The sequence below is a fragment of the Carettochelys insculpta genome, chromosome 2, assembly GCF_033958435.1.
Source record: "Carettochelys insculpta isolate YL-2023 chromosome 2, ASM3395843v1, whole genome shotgun sequence".
Taxonomy (NCBI): Eukaryota; Metazoa; Chordata; order Testudines; family Carettochelyidae; genus Carettochelys; species Carettochelys insculpta.
In genome coordinates this window covers 281,840,097-281,852,870 of record NC_134138.1, presented here as the reverse complement: position 1 = coordinate 281,852,870, position 12,774 = coordinate 281,840,097, and the positions used below count along the sequence as shown (strand labels likewise).

The window sequence follows — 12,774 nt, the reverse complement described above, 5'->3', positions numbered from 1 at the left end:
AATAGGACACCTTTCCTCACCAAGCCACTAATAAGCAAGCTGGCATCACTGCACCACAGAGCAGTGCAGCATACCAATCAGCCTTCTACCCACGTTCAGTCAATGCCTGTTCTTGATCAAAACAAAAAGCAGTCAAGTAGCACTTTAAAGACTAGCAACATGGTTTGTTAGGTGAGCTTTTGTGGGACAGATCCACTTCTGAAGAAGTGCTTGTGGCTTGTGCTTTCCTCCTTATGTGAAGGAGGATCTGAAGAAGTGGATCTGTCCCATGAAAGCTCCCACGAAAGCTCACCTAACAAACCATGTTGCTAATCTTTAAAGTGCTACTTGACTGCTTTTTGTTTTGATAGTGTATAGACTAGCACGGCTTCCTCTCTGTTCTTATCAATGTTTGTTACTCTAAAGAGGCTAATACCACTCTCTGAAACCTAGAGGAAGTAGGGGAAATAACACCGAGCTATTCTGATAGCACAAATTGCTCTACCAAGCCTGGACCACCTTCCTTCCTTCCCCGGGCTCTTGGAAGAAGGGAAATTTTCACTGTCCCAGCCAAGGGTAGGGGGTAGGAGTGGGGGAGGAGGAGGAAAGAGAGCCTCACACACAGCCATAAGGAGGAAAGCACAAGCCACACTGCCACACCATGCCCTAGCCTCGCCCACAGGGGATGCTGGGGGAAGGAAACATTCACTGCCCCAGCCAAGTAGTGAGAGAGCACATGGCAACACAGTCCCTATAGCAAAAGCCACGCTGCCATGCCTGCCCCACCTCCTTTCCCCAGGCACCAGAAGAAATCTGTGCCTTACCATGACTGACAGTGAAATGAGTCAAGCAGGTTCCATATGATCTCTTTGTAGTAACTGCTGCACAGAGGACACTTAAAAGCCAAAATGTGTCCTATAGAGGTTCTTTCATTAAATTCCTTTCTGTGTTGTAAAATGTACCCCATCTACAGTAAATTATCTCCCTAATGTCTAACCTTCATTTACATTTTGTTGCAGTGTGCTCAACAATGGGCTCGTTGATTGCTTGCCTTAGCTACCTGGATGACAGCAGCCCTCACAACAAATTGTGTTAAACTAATCTGGGAGAGGAAGAGGGCTGCGTTCTTTAGATTTCAGATTGAAAGAGCAGATTTTGTGTGTAGACGCTCCATGGGTTTTTTATTTTTCAAAAAAGCCTGGCTTTTCTGGAAAAACTTGCTAGAGTAGATGCAGCCTAAGTGATTGGGCAATAAAATGGAAATGAAATTTAATGTTGATAAATGTAAAGTAATCCACACTGCAAAAAATAATTCCCAACTACACATACAAAATGATGGGGACTAAATTTTACTACTCAAGAGAGGGATTTTGAAGTAATTGTTGAGAGTTCTCTGAAAACATCCAATCAGTGTACTGTTGCAGCAGTCGAAAAAACAACAATGTTAGGAATCATTAAAAAAGAGTTAGAGAAAAAGACAAAGACTATCTTATTGCCTCCAAATAAATCCATGGTACACCCACCTCTCAATGACTGTGTACAGCTGTGGCCACCTCATCTCAAAAAGATATATTGGCATTAGAGAAGGTTCAGAAAAAGGTAACAAAAATGATTGGGGGTTTGGAACAGGTGCCATATGAAGAGAGATTAAAAAGATGGGACTTTTCTTCTTAGAAAAGGGGAAACTAATGGAAGATAAGATAGAGGTATATAAAATCATGACATGTAAGGAAAAAAGTGAACAAGGAAAAGTTATTTGTTCCTATAACACAAGAACGAGGGGTCACTAAATGAAATTAATGGGTAGGGTGACAGGGCTGTTCTCTCCTACAGACAACCTCCCAACCTTGAAGATTCTCACCCACAACCACAGTATATGCTGCAGAAACACCAGTCCTGGAACTCTTCCTTGCAACAAAGCCCGCTGCCAGCGTTGTCCACATATCTATTCTGGAGATACTATCACTGGACCCAACCAGGTTATTCACAGAATCACAGGCACATTCTCATGTTCCTCAACTAACATCACATATGCCATCATGCTTTGTATATTGGACAGACTTCAAACTCTCTTAGACAAAGAGTTAATGGGCACAAAACAGACAAAAACACTCCTAATCCACAAACCTGTCAGCCAGCATTTTAATGGAGTGGGCCATTCTGTTAATGACTTAAAAGTCTGCGTCTTACTGAAGAGGAATTTTCACAACACTCTTGAAAGAGAGGCTGCTGAACTCTTTTATATTCAAATTCGACACATTTATATGTGGTTTGAACTGGGATGGGAATTTTCTAGGTCATTATAGGGGCTCGTTTGCATACTTGGCTTAATATAATTCTTGACTCCCCCCACTCCTTCTGCCCCTCTACTCTCTGATTTGCTCACCTTGATATTTTTTTTCTGATTTGTTCACCTTGATTACTATTTTTGTTTCTCTGTGCCTTAAATATTGAGTCTGTTCTGGTATGGCTATGGTCTGAAAAAGTGGGTCTGTCCCACAAAAGCTCATCACTTAATAAATTATTTTGTTAGTCTTTAAAGTGCTACTGGACTGCTTTTTTGTTTTGCTAGTATATAGACTAGCACAGCTTTCTCTCTGTTACTATTCAACAAAAGGAAGTTTTTCTTCACACAGCGCACAGTATGCTGTGGAACTCTTTGCTAGAGGATGCTGTGAAGACCAGGACTTTGAAGTGTTCAAAAAAGAACCAGATAAAGTCATGGAGGTTAGGTCCATGAGTAGCTATTGACCAGGATGGGTAAGAAGGGTATTGCACACCTGTTTGTCAGAGGCTGGAAACAGATGACAGGAGAGGAATCATTTGATGATCACTCATTCTGTTTACTCCCACTGGGACATCTGGTGTTGGCCACTGTCAGAAGACAGGATAGTGGCCTAGATGGATCCCTGGTCTGACCCAGTATGTTCATTCTTATGGTGTTCTGTAATAACCCCTCTGGAAAGCATTCACTGCCTGCGCTTAGTATGTTAGGTATGAATGCTTCCAAAATATCAGCCCTGTTTGTGCCAACTGCTGTGAGCAGGAACCTGCCTCTTGCTTCCAACTTCACTTTGCTTTAAATTAATAAAGCCCTGAGCACTGTTGTCTAGGACACAGGACTCATCCCAGGCCTGTGGAACACAACCTTATGCTTCAGGCCCTTATCTTACTACAGTAAGAACTGGGGATTTTTTTTGTCTGGAAAGGAGAAGAGTGAAAGGCAACCATATAACAGCTTTCAAGTACCTAAAATGTTGTTACAAGGAGGAAGGAGAAAAATTATGCTCTATAACCCCTGATGATAGGATAAGATGCAATGGGCCTGAATTGCAGCCAGGCAGGTTTAGGCTGAACATTAAGAAAAACTTCATAACTTGTCAGGATGGTTAAAAAAATGGAATAAATTGCCTAGGTACATTGGGAAATTTCCATCACTGGAGATTCTAAAGAACAGTTTAGACAAACACCTGTCAGGGGTGATCTATATGCGGGGTCAGCAACCTTTTCGAGATGGAGTGCCGAAATTTGACCTTTGGACCTCTACGTATGGTCCAAATGCTGGTGATGCTTTTTAAAGTCACTCATAGTCCTACTTAGAACAGCACCATTAAAAAATAAATTAAGATACAGAGCTTTACCGTTTAGGTGTTGGTTGGTAGCATTAGCTAGTCTTTTGTTAATCCACAGGCAATATGGCTTTAAGCAAGCTCCCAGCTTCATGGGGGAGATGGGACAGGGCTGAGCTCCCATCTCACATGCTAAGGAAAATCAGCTCGCGTGGCACTCTTGGCACCCATGCCAGGGGTTGCTGACCCCTGTTACATGGTGCTTGCCTACAGCTGCAGAGAAGCAGGGCTCAGCAGGCCAAGAGGCCTCGGTACAGTGGAGCACACTGCCACTCAGACCACATGGTGAGCGCAGGGGGCAAGGCAAGGAGAGGGGAGATGACCCCCCTACTGCTGCTGCCATCTCCCCTGCCACCATCACCCTTCCCCAGGTAATCCTCCCCACCTCCTGTAAACAGGATGGCTTGGGCAACTGCTGTGGGACCCCCAAAAGCTCAGAGCCTGGGGTGGGCGCTCCACCTCATTCTGTGGACGGGACAACTCTCCTGGCATGCTCTCTCCCTCCCATGCTGTGATGGAGAGTGGGGTGGGGGTGGGGCGGGGGTGTGTGTCAGGTGGAGCAGCTGGGGCTGTAACCTAAGCTGGCAGGTAGAACCTCTGTCCCCGAACAAAGAGCAGGGAGGAGCCAAGCTCGGTTTTGAATCAGTGGCAGCATTTGGAAGCTGGGGAGAGAGTTGGAAGGCAGCCAGCCTGTGCTGAGAGGAGGCTAGACCCCAGATGGGGCACCCCTTGGGCTCCTCTCCCCAGGATGGGTTGGGAATGACTGACTCTGCCTGCTGTGCTGACACCTCTCTCGCCTAATAAACTTCCTGTTCTACCTGCTGAGTGAGAGTCACTCCTGCCTGCAGATGGGGTGCAGTGCTGGGGAACCCCAGAACCCCGACACATACCAATAACAACTTTTGTTTACTTGCACCACTGCTCAAGGGACACTAATTCACTACATAAAGTGCTAGTCCTGCCAGCAGACACTAAATCTCAGAACATCCACCCCATTACCATCCCCATGTTAAGTTGCTAAATATCAGAGACACTTGCACACAGCATACCAGTCCCTGACTACATCTACACTTAAAAATGGCCATGCTAATGGCCAAATCGAAGAATACTGATGAGGAGCTGAAACGAATATTCAGTGCCCCATTAGCATGCGGCCAGCCGCAGCACTTTGTTTCAATCACACACAGCTCGTCTACATGGGGGACCTTTTCTAAAGGACCGTGCCAACATCCAAATCCCCTTATTCCTATCAGCTGACCCGCGTGTGGACGAGCTGCAAAGTGCTGCAGCCAGCAGCATACTAATGAGGTGCTGAATATTCATTTCAGCTTCTCATTAGTATTCTTTGACAGGGCCATTTTGAAGTTTTTTTAAGTGTAGACACTGCCCCTGTGTTGGAAGCAGTTAATGAACCCAACTAAGGACATTTTTAAGGACTCAAAGTTTTGGCAATAAGGGCACTTCAAAGTTGCGTGGGTACTTCAAGGTGCTCATGGCCACACAGCTTGCTGGCACTTTGAAGTTGCTAACTTCGAAATTCCCATGGCGAGAATTAGCCTAACAAGGTGCTGCATATGCATCCCAGAAGCTCATTGCTATTCCTCGCTGTGGCTGATTACCATGCCCCCTTCAAAGAAGGTAGTTAATGTAGACATGCTCATTGGGAGATGAGAACATCTAGAAGTCGCCATGTATGTCATGAATACATTCTGGAAAGTATAGAACAAATACTTGTTAGTATGAGCTGCAAAGACATGTATCCCTATTTTAGTTATTTACATTTGTCTAAAAGTAATTAACTAGGCAGGATACATACAAAGACAGAGCTATCTACGGAAGTGACTTTGAATCCACACCATTTCAAAATATGAACCCTTCCAGAAAACCCTATGAAAAAAGACTGAGTTTTGCAGCATGCTCTGAATGTTGTAACTAAGCCCCCACTTTATTTGAAATATTGTGAAAATTGCAGATCCCACAACATAAAGCTTCTACTGCAATTTGGATTTTAATTGACTTACTTTGTACTTTCCACAATTTTGCATACATTTGAGAATGCAATTAGTACTTCACAAACATAAAATGCCTGTAAAATTTTAAAGGTTAAAGTGACTGGACTCAATTTATGCAGCAGTTAAGACTTTTATCCTTCTGAATTTTATAGTGCGTTGGTCACTTTAATAAATTTAACACAGTTGTAGCAAAACGGCTCGTCAAAATAATTAGCAGGCATAACACAATACTTGGGTGTTTGTATCTTTTCAGCGAGTTTTTTCTTAAACCTAGTCTTGCTTTTCAAAAGGATCGCTATTAACAATGGTCCATTATCACTTATCTGCAATTGTCCATGTCTTGTCTATAATTCAGCCGCAATAATTTTTGAGTATCATTCCATGACTGAAGAAGGGTTTTAGTTACAATAGTCCAAACTTTGCTGACAAGGCTTGGGAAATTAGCCAGGTCCAGAGTCACAGGACCCCTTAAGAAAAATACCCTCCCCCTGGTTCCCTTTTATTTAATGAATCAGGCTGCTGCCTTGATATCTCCCACTGAACAGCACTGTAGCAAGCTTTTAGAGCTTTGTAGTCAAAACCAACACCTTAAATTCTACCCGAAGCTGCTCAGATTCTCGAACACCATCACAAAGTGCTCTCTGTATGAAACAAGTTCGCAATCCGTTTCAGCAGTACTTCAGCTGCCACATTACCTTAAGGTGTAAGCCAACGTAAAGCACACTGCAATAGTCTAACATTGCGGTGACAACGGGGACAATTGTAATGAGGGTCTCAGAATTGGAAAGCAAAGGTTGTCTCCTTGCCAAATGCAAATGGTAAAAAGTAATCTGGTCACAACTGCTATTGGGGCATCCAGTGGTGGCCTAAGATTTAACACCCTTCCTAAATAGCAAACAAGATGGCAAACAAGATAAATGGCAGGCATACTCCCTTGAACAAGCAAGCTGATAATCACTACCATTCTTTCCAGCTGCTTACCCAAACCTTCCCCCATCGTCTCCTCTTAAGCCTGATCAAGCTTCTGCCAATCAATTTTCATCCATGCCCCAGTCTTTGCTATATATTAAGCAAGAGTCCTTCATGAGGAGTAAGTCAAGACTGTATGCCTTTCTAAAAGGCGTGCACCTGAACTGGATGCAGGCATTCAGGTGTAATTCTCTGACTTGTATTATGCAGAAAGTTAGACTGGATGATCATAATAGTCCTTTCTGGTCTTAAAAATAAGCTGCACTAACTGCACAGGACAAGACAATGGTTAAAAACTTAACATTCCTCAAGATCCGTTAACAAGAAGCAGAAATGAGAAATTCTGACTAGAAATAAGGCACAGTTTTTTACTAGTGAGTATAATTAACTATTGAAGCTACTTACTTAGCCCATAGTGAATCCTCCATCACTTGAGCGTATAAAGCAAGATTAAATGTCTTTCACTCAACTACATATTCTAGCTCAGAGGTCAGCAACCTTTCTGAGGCAGTGTGTCAAAATTTAACCTTTTGACCTCTGTGCACAGGCTGAGAGCCAGTGGTGCTTTTTAAAGTTACTAATAGCCCAACTCACAACAGCTTTGTTAATAAATAAAGATTCAGAGCTTTACTGTATAGTTGGTGGTTGATAGCCTTATCTCCTCTTTTGTTAACCCACAGGCGGCACGAATCTGAGCAAGCTCACGGCTGCAAGGGGAAGGAGGGGTGGGGCTGATCTTCCACCTTGTGTGCTGATGAAAAGCGGCTCACTTGCCAGTCTTGGCATCCATGCTGGAGGTTGCTGACCCCAGCTCTAGCTCAGCCAGAAGTAATTGACTTGATGCACGAGTCACTGGGAGAGATTCTCTGGTGAATATTGCACAGAAGGTCAAACTGTCAATCAAAATGGTATAATCATAATATATAAAATTGTTATCTTCACCAGGGGCTATGATAACGCTGTGTTCTTCCACTACTTTTATTACAAATGATCACTGAATTGAACTTTGCAAGTCTGTGAAGGAAAAAGGGCACTGACCGTTGTTCCCTGTAAGCTGCATGCTTCAGTGGCTGCTCAGGAGAGATTTAGCTGCCACTCAGCTGATCGCAGTGCCCCCACAGTAAGGATTTTGTATCTACTGGTGATGCACATTTGCACATGCCTCAGTGCACATAAAAATTTAGTCTGCACGTGGATGGAAAAAATCCACACATGGATGGGGAAAGATTAGAGGGAACACTGGCATTGATCCTAGCATGGAAAAGAGAAAACCAGTTACAGAACAGTACAGAGGTGATCAAGCCAAAAGGGGCAGTATTGGGAAATGCACAGTGGAAGTGACAAGAGGTCAAGGAGTTGATACTAAAGATAAAAGAATTAAGCTGGAGATTCCAGTATGTTGTCATACATAAAGTTGACCAATCAGTATCCATGGAGACCAGGAAGGGAGGGATAGCAGGCAGAGGAGAATTTATTGTGTGATGCTACATGAAAGAAAAGAGAACTCAAAAAATGTTTATTCAAGTATGGTACAAGGATAAGCACGACACCTATGCAAGTCAGTGACAGCCTGGCAATCACCCTTACTGAATGGAGGAGGAGTTAATGTGAATGAACACATTAAGCTCCTCCTCTTTTCTCCCCCACAAGAGGCACCCTTCTTTGCACTCTCAGCAGCTGCCTCTCCCTCTCCAAGCCAGTCTCTTTGTTTTGCCACATCAGGTCTCTCTCTACAAGCCATGATGGAGAGCAACCACTTCATTCTAGCCTATCTACCACAGTATATCTGGATGTAAACTAATCAGAGCAACAGCTAAGATACCTATTACTCAAGGGACAGCTCAGTCTAGGACTGACTCCAGGCAACAGTCCTAACATGCCCAAGATCCCCAAACCCAGACATTCTCTCTATCTTCCATGCAAACCACATACATCCTCCTTCCCACCTGGAAAAATTCACTTTCCAAAGAGTTAAACCTACCTGTAACAGACTAGGTGGATGATGAAGGCCTTGAGTCACATGTGCTTGGAACAATAGGAAACAAGAAGCTTATCCTCCTGTGCAGTGGGAGGAGGCTGGTTGGTTAGGTCATGATGAATTAGCAGGGAAGGTTCTGATCTAACTGAAGCGGGAACTGCTGCAACGCAGCAAATCCAGGACACATTTGAATCCAACTCTGAAAGGAGAAGGTAAGCAGTGAGTGGAAGGGAAGAGATGAACTCATCAGTGTGGACTTGCTGGGTCAGCACTGATTCAAGGTATACCTTTTCAAGCTGTGAGAAGAAAGAGATAGAGAGGCTATCAGAGGTTAAAGGAAGAGTGGAGAGAGTCTACTGATATTGATATACCAAGCTATCTTCCCGATACTGGACACATATGGACTCTGTCTATTGTTGTGAAAGTGAGCTAGGTTAGGAGCTGTAACAGTGTGTTTACCAGTGTATAAAGAAAAGCTACAAAGATGGATAGCAAAATAAATTATTTTAGGAGAAACACTGTTGCCACAGCCGTACCAGGACATGGAAGGTGCAGAAATATCTGTGCTAAGGCAGGTGAGGGGATGCATAAGGAGGGTAGGTAAGATCCAAATAGCCACGTGTAGGTAGGTTGGAGTGGAAACGTTGATCCTGCTGCTAAGAGGGCACATACGCAACACGAGTGGGTGAAGACTCATCTCTGCCACGGCAAGTCCAGAGCAGATCCTGCTGTTCCTGGGATGCAGATCCAGTTCTGTTTGTGGAAAAGTGTGTGTCAATACTGCTGCTCTTTGGGGAGAGTGAGACAATCAGGCAATACCTGGTGAAGTGGGTGGCACATCATACTAATTTTGCAAGCCACAGAGTGAGGGGAGGATACATCACAACAGGTGCAGAAGAAAACACATCTGTGCCCACAGGCATGGTAATTTATTACACAGCTGTGTCTAGGCCTGCAGGGAGCTGCCAATTCTGATGTTTGAGCCAAGAGGAGAGGATGCTCAGGTAGCAGCGCTGTGTCAGATGAGCAAAGCAGTGCTGTTCAGCCTACTCTGTAATGGCAAAGGTACAGAGCCAACTCTGCCAGGGCAGAGGAGCACGCACTGGTCCAGATACAGAAATGCCAAAACGAAGTATAAACAGGCAGAAAAAAAGATGGAGAGACCAAGGTATATACCATGCAGTGTACAGTGCCATTCTGGAATAAATGAGCTGCACTATAAGATCAGAGGTATAATGTGCCAAAGCTGCTGCTAGGCAGAGCCAACCAAGGGACAAGGGACAGGTGGTATGGGATGCTGCAGGCAGAAGGGCTTACTTAACCATTAATAAATTATTTTGTTAGTCTTTAAAGTGCTACTGGACTGCTTTTTTGTTTTAACCATACGCAGGAGGACAGAGAATAATTAGCAGGAACCGGACAGTGCCACATAGTGGACAGTGGCATGAACTGAAGCAGGGCCATGCAAGGCCAAGCGAACAGTGTCAAGGCAGAGGCAAGCAAAAGTACCAGGCCTGGAAGATGGAGCAGGATTTGTAATGTCTCGGGGCACGTACTGACAACTTGCACACTGAATAGCAGCGGGCAGCGTTAGGCAAGGCAGAAAACAGGAAGCAGTGCTGAATGTTTTTCAGAAGGCAGGAGCGAGGCAGGAGCAAGTCACAGGCTGAGAGCAAAACTAGGGATCTTTCACAAAAGAACAATGCTGGACTGAGGACGTTGCTGGGGGGCTCTCCAAGGGAAGGGCAGTAGTGCCCAGCTGAAGACAATTCTGGGGGAGGTCTGTCTCCTAAGGCCAGAAGGCATTGTCAGGATCAGGGAGATTCTGAGCTGGGAGTCTCCCCCAAGAGCAGGGGGCAGTGCTGGACAGAGGACAGTGGTGAGGGGGGTCTATATCTCTCAGGGCGGGTAGAGGCAGTGTCAGGCATGTCTCTCTTCCAGGGTGGGTGTGACCTAACCCCTCAGCGTATGTCTCAGAGGCAGGGAAAGGGCCATGTGATATAGTGCAGAAAGGAGAAGCAATGCTAAGCATGGAGTCTCTTCCAAAGACAATGCTGGGGCTGTGAGGAAGGGTTGGATCTCTCCTAACACCAGGGGAGTAAGGATTGAGATTGATCTCTCTTGGGCAAGACCAGTCCAGTGCAGGGAGAGGGGAATCAATCTCTCCCAGTAGGGTCAGTTCATTTGTCCCAGCAGGAGCCAGTATGTAGCATCTGCTCTCACCTGAGGGACACAGTGCCCAGGGTTGGGGAGGTGGGGGTGTCAGTCTCCCCTGCTGAAGGACAGGGGAGAAGGCAGTACCCAGGATCAGGGACAAGGGAAGGGGCTGAGTGGTCGGTCTCCCCTGGCAGACAGCAGATAGGTCTGCAGGGGACTCAGTCACCCGCTAGGATGGGGACAGTCTCCCTGGCAACGGAAAGGGACTGGAGGGCCAGTCATCCTCAGTAAGGAGCAAGGAAAGAGGCAGGTCTCCCCTGCCAAGAGAAGTAGCTGAGGAGTTGGTATCCACAGCTGGGGTGCAGGGGAGGGGGCAATGTCTGGGGCTTGGGGGGAGGTTTCTGCCAGATAGAGAGGCAGAATAGAGCAGTACTCAGGGCTGAGAGAGTGGGGGCTCTACTGGCAAAGGAAGCAGCTGGTGGGGGCGGGAAGAAGTTTCCCTCCCAGTTTGGGAAGGGGCAGTGCTTTGGCTTAAAGAAGGTGCTGGGGGATTTAAGAACATAGAATGGCTACACTGGGTCAGACCAAAGGTCCATCCAGCCCAGTATATTGTCTGCCGACCGTGGCCAGTGCCAGGTGCCCCAGAGGGGAGTGAACTGAACAGGTAACAATCAAGCAATCTCTCTCCTGCCATCCATCTCCAACCTCTGACAAACAGAGGCTAGGGACACCATGCCTTAACCATCCTGGCTAATAGACATTAATGGACCTAACCTCACCTCCATGAATTTATCTCGCCCTTTTAAATGCAGTTGTAGTCCTAGCCTTCACAACCTCCTGTGGCAAGGAGTTCCACAGGCTGATTGCAATGTGTGAAGAACTTCCTTTTATTTGTTTTAAACCTGCTGCCCATAAATTTATTTTGGTGTCCCCTAGCTCTTATATTATGACAACAAGTAAATAAATTCTTATTCACTTTCTCCACAACACTCATGATTTTATATTCCTCTATCACATCCCACCTTAGCCTACTCTTTTTCAGGCTGAAAAGTCCTATTTTCCTTAATTTATCTTCATATGGGACCCATTCCAAACACCTAATCATTTTAGTTGTCCTTTTCTGAACCTTTTCTAATGCCATCTTCCCCGCCCCCCAGGATGCAGAGACCACAACTGTATGCAATATTCAAGATGTGGGCATGCGCCACCCTGGTGGGGGGTGCAGGAGAGGGGGCAGTGCTCAGGATGGAAATTGGTCTCCTGCAGCCAGGAGAAGGGGTTGGTCTCCCTCACAGGAGGCCAAGGGAGGGGCAGTGACCAGACTAGGGGGTGGGTATCCCCTTGCAGAGGAACAGGAGTAGGGGCTGGATATTGGTCTTCCTCACAAAGGGAAAGGGGCCATGCCCAGGGTCAGTCCCCCTTCCCAGAGGAAGGGGATGTGGATTGGTTTCCCTGCCACAAGCCAGGAAATGGGGCAGTGACTGGACTGAGGGTCAGGGCAGGAGAAATGGGGGAGGGATTTTTCTCTCCCCCACCACCCCCACAGAGGAAAGCGGCTGGAAAGTCAGCCTCCCTGTAGCAGGGTGGCAGAGGAAACAGGCAGGAGGTTCATCTCCTCCCAGCAGGGTGGCAGAGGAAAGGGGCTGGGGGATCAGTCTTCATCAGCGGGGGACAGGTGCTTTGTCTGACCCTTCAGGGAGGCAATGCCCATGCTGGGGGGGAAGGGGAATCAGTCTGCCCCAGCTGGCGGGGAGGGGAGGGGATAGTGCCCAGGAAGTAGTGATAGGTCTGCCCTGGCAGCAGGGAACAACACCTAGGCTGAAGGTGAGGGAAGAGACAAGATGGTCTGTTCTGAGAGGGGCGGGGTGCAAGAAAAGGAGCTGGGGGTTATCCTCCCCAAGCAGAAGAGGGGGCCAGAGGGGAAGGAGCTGGAAAGTCAGTCTCCGCATACTGGGAGCAGGTGGAGAGGAAGTCCCCAAGCCGGGGAGCTGGTCTCACTCAGTGATGGACAGAGGAAAGGTCTGAAGTTCAGTCTCCCCAGTGGCGGGCA

The 12,774-nt window shown here is 46.4% G+C and overlaps 1 protein-coding gene across 1 annotated transcript in view; it reads right to left on the bottom strand.

The window, feature by feature from the left end:
- The window catches only part of SMARCD3 (SWI/SNF related BAF chromatin remodeling complex subunit D3), a 311,319-nt gene extending 302,713 nt beyond the window's left edge, over positions 1 to 8,606 (bottom strand). The window contains exon 1 of the mRNA XM_074985431.1: positions 8,571 to 8,606. The gene's annotated coding sequence lies outside the window, so the exon portion shown is untranslated. The remainder of the gene's footprint in view (positions 1 to 8,570) is intronic.
- Between the last annotated feature and the right edge of the window lie 4,168 nt (positions 8,607 to 12,774).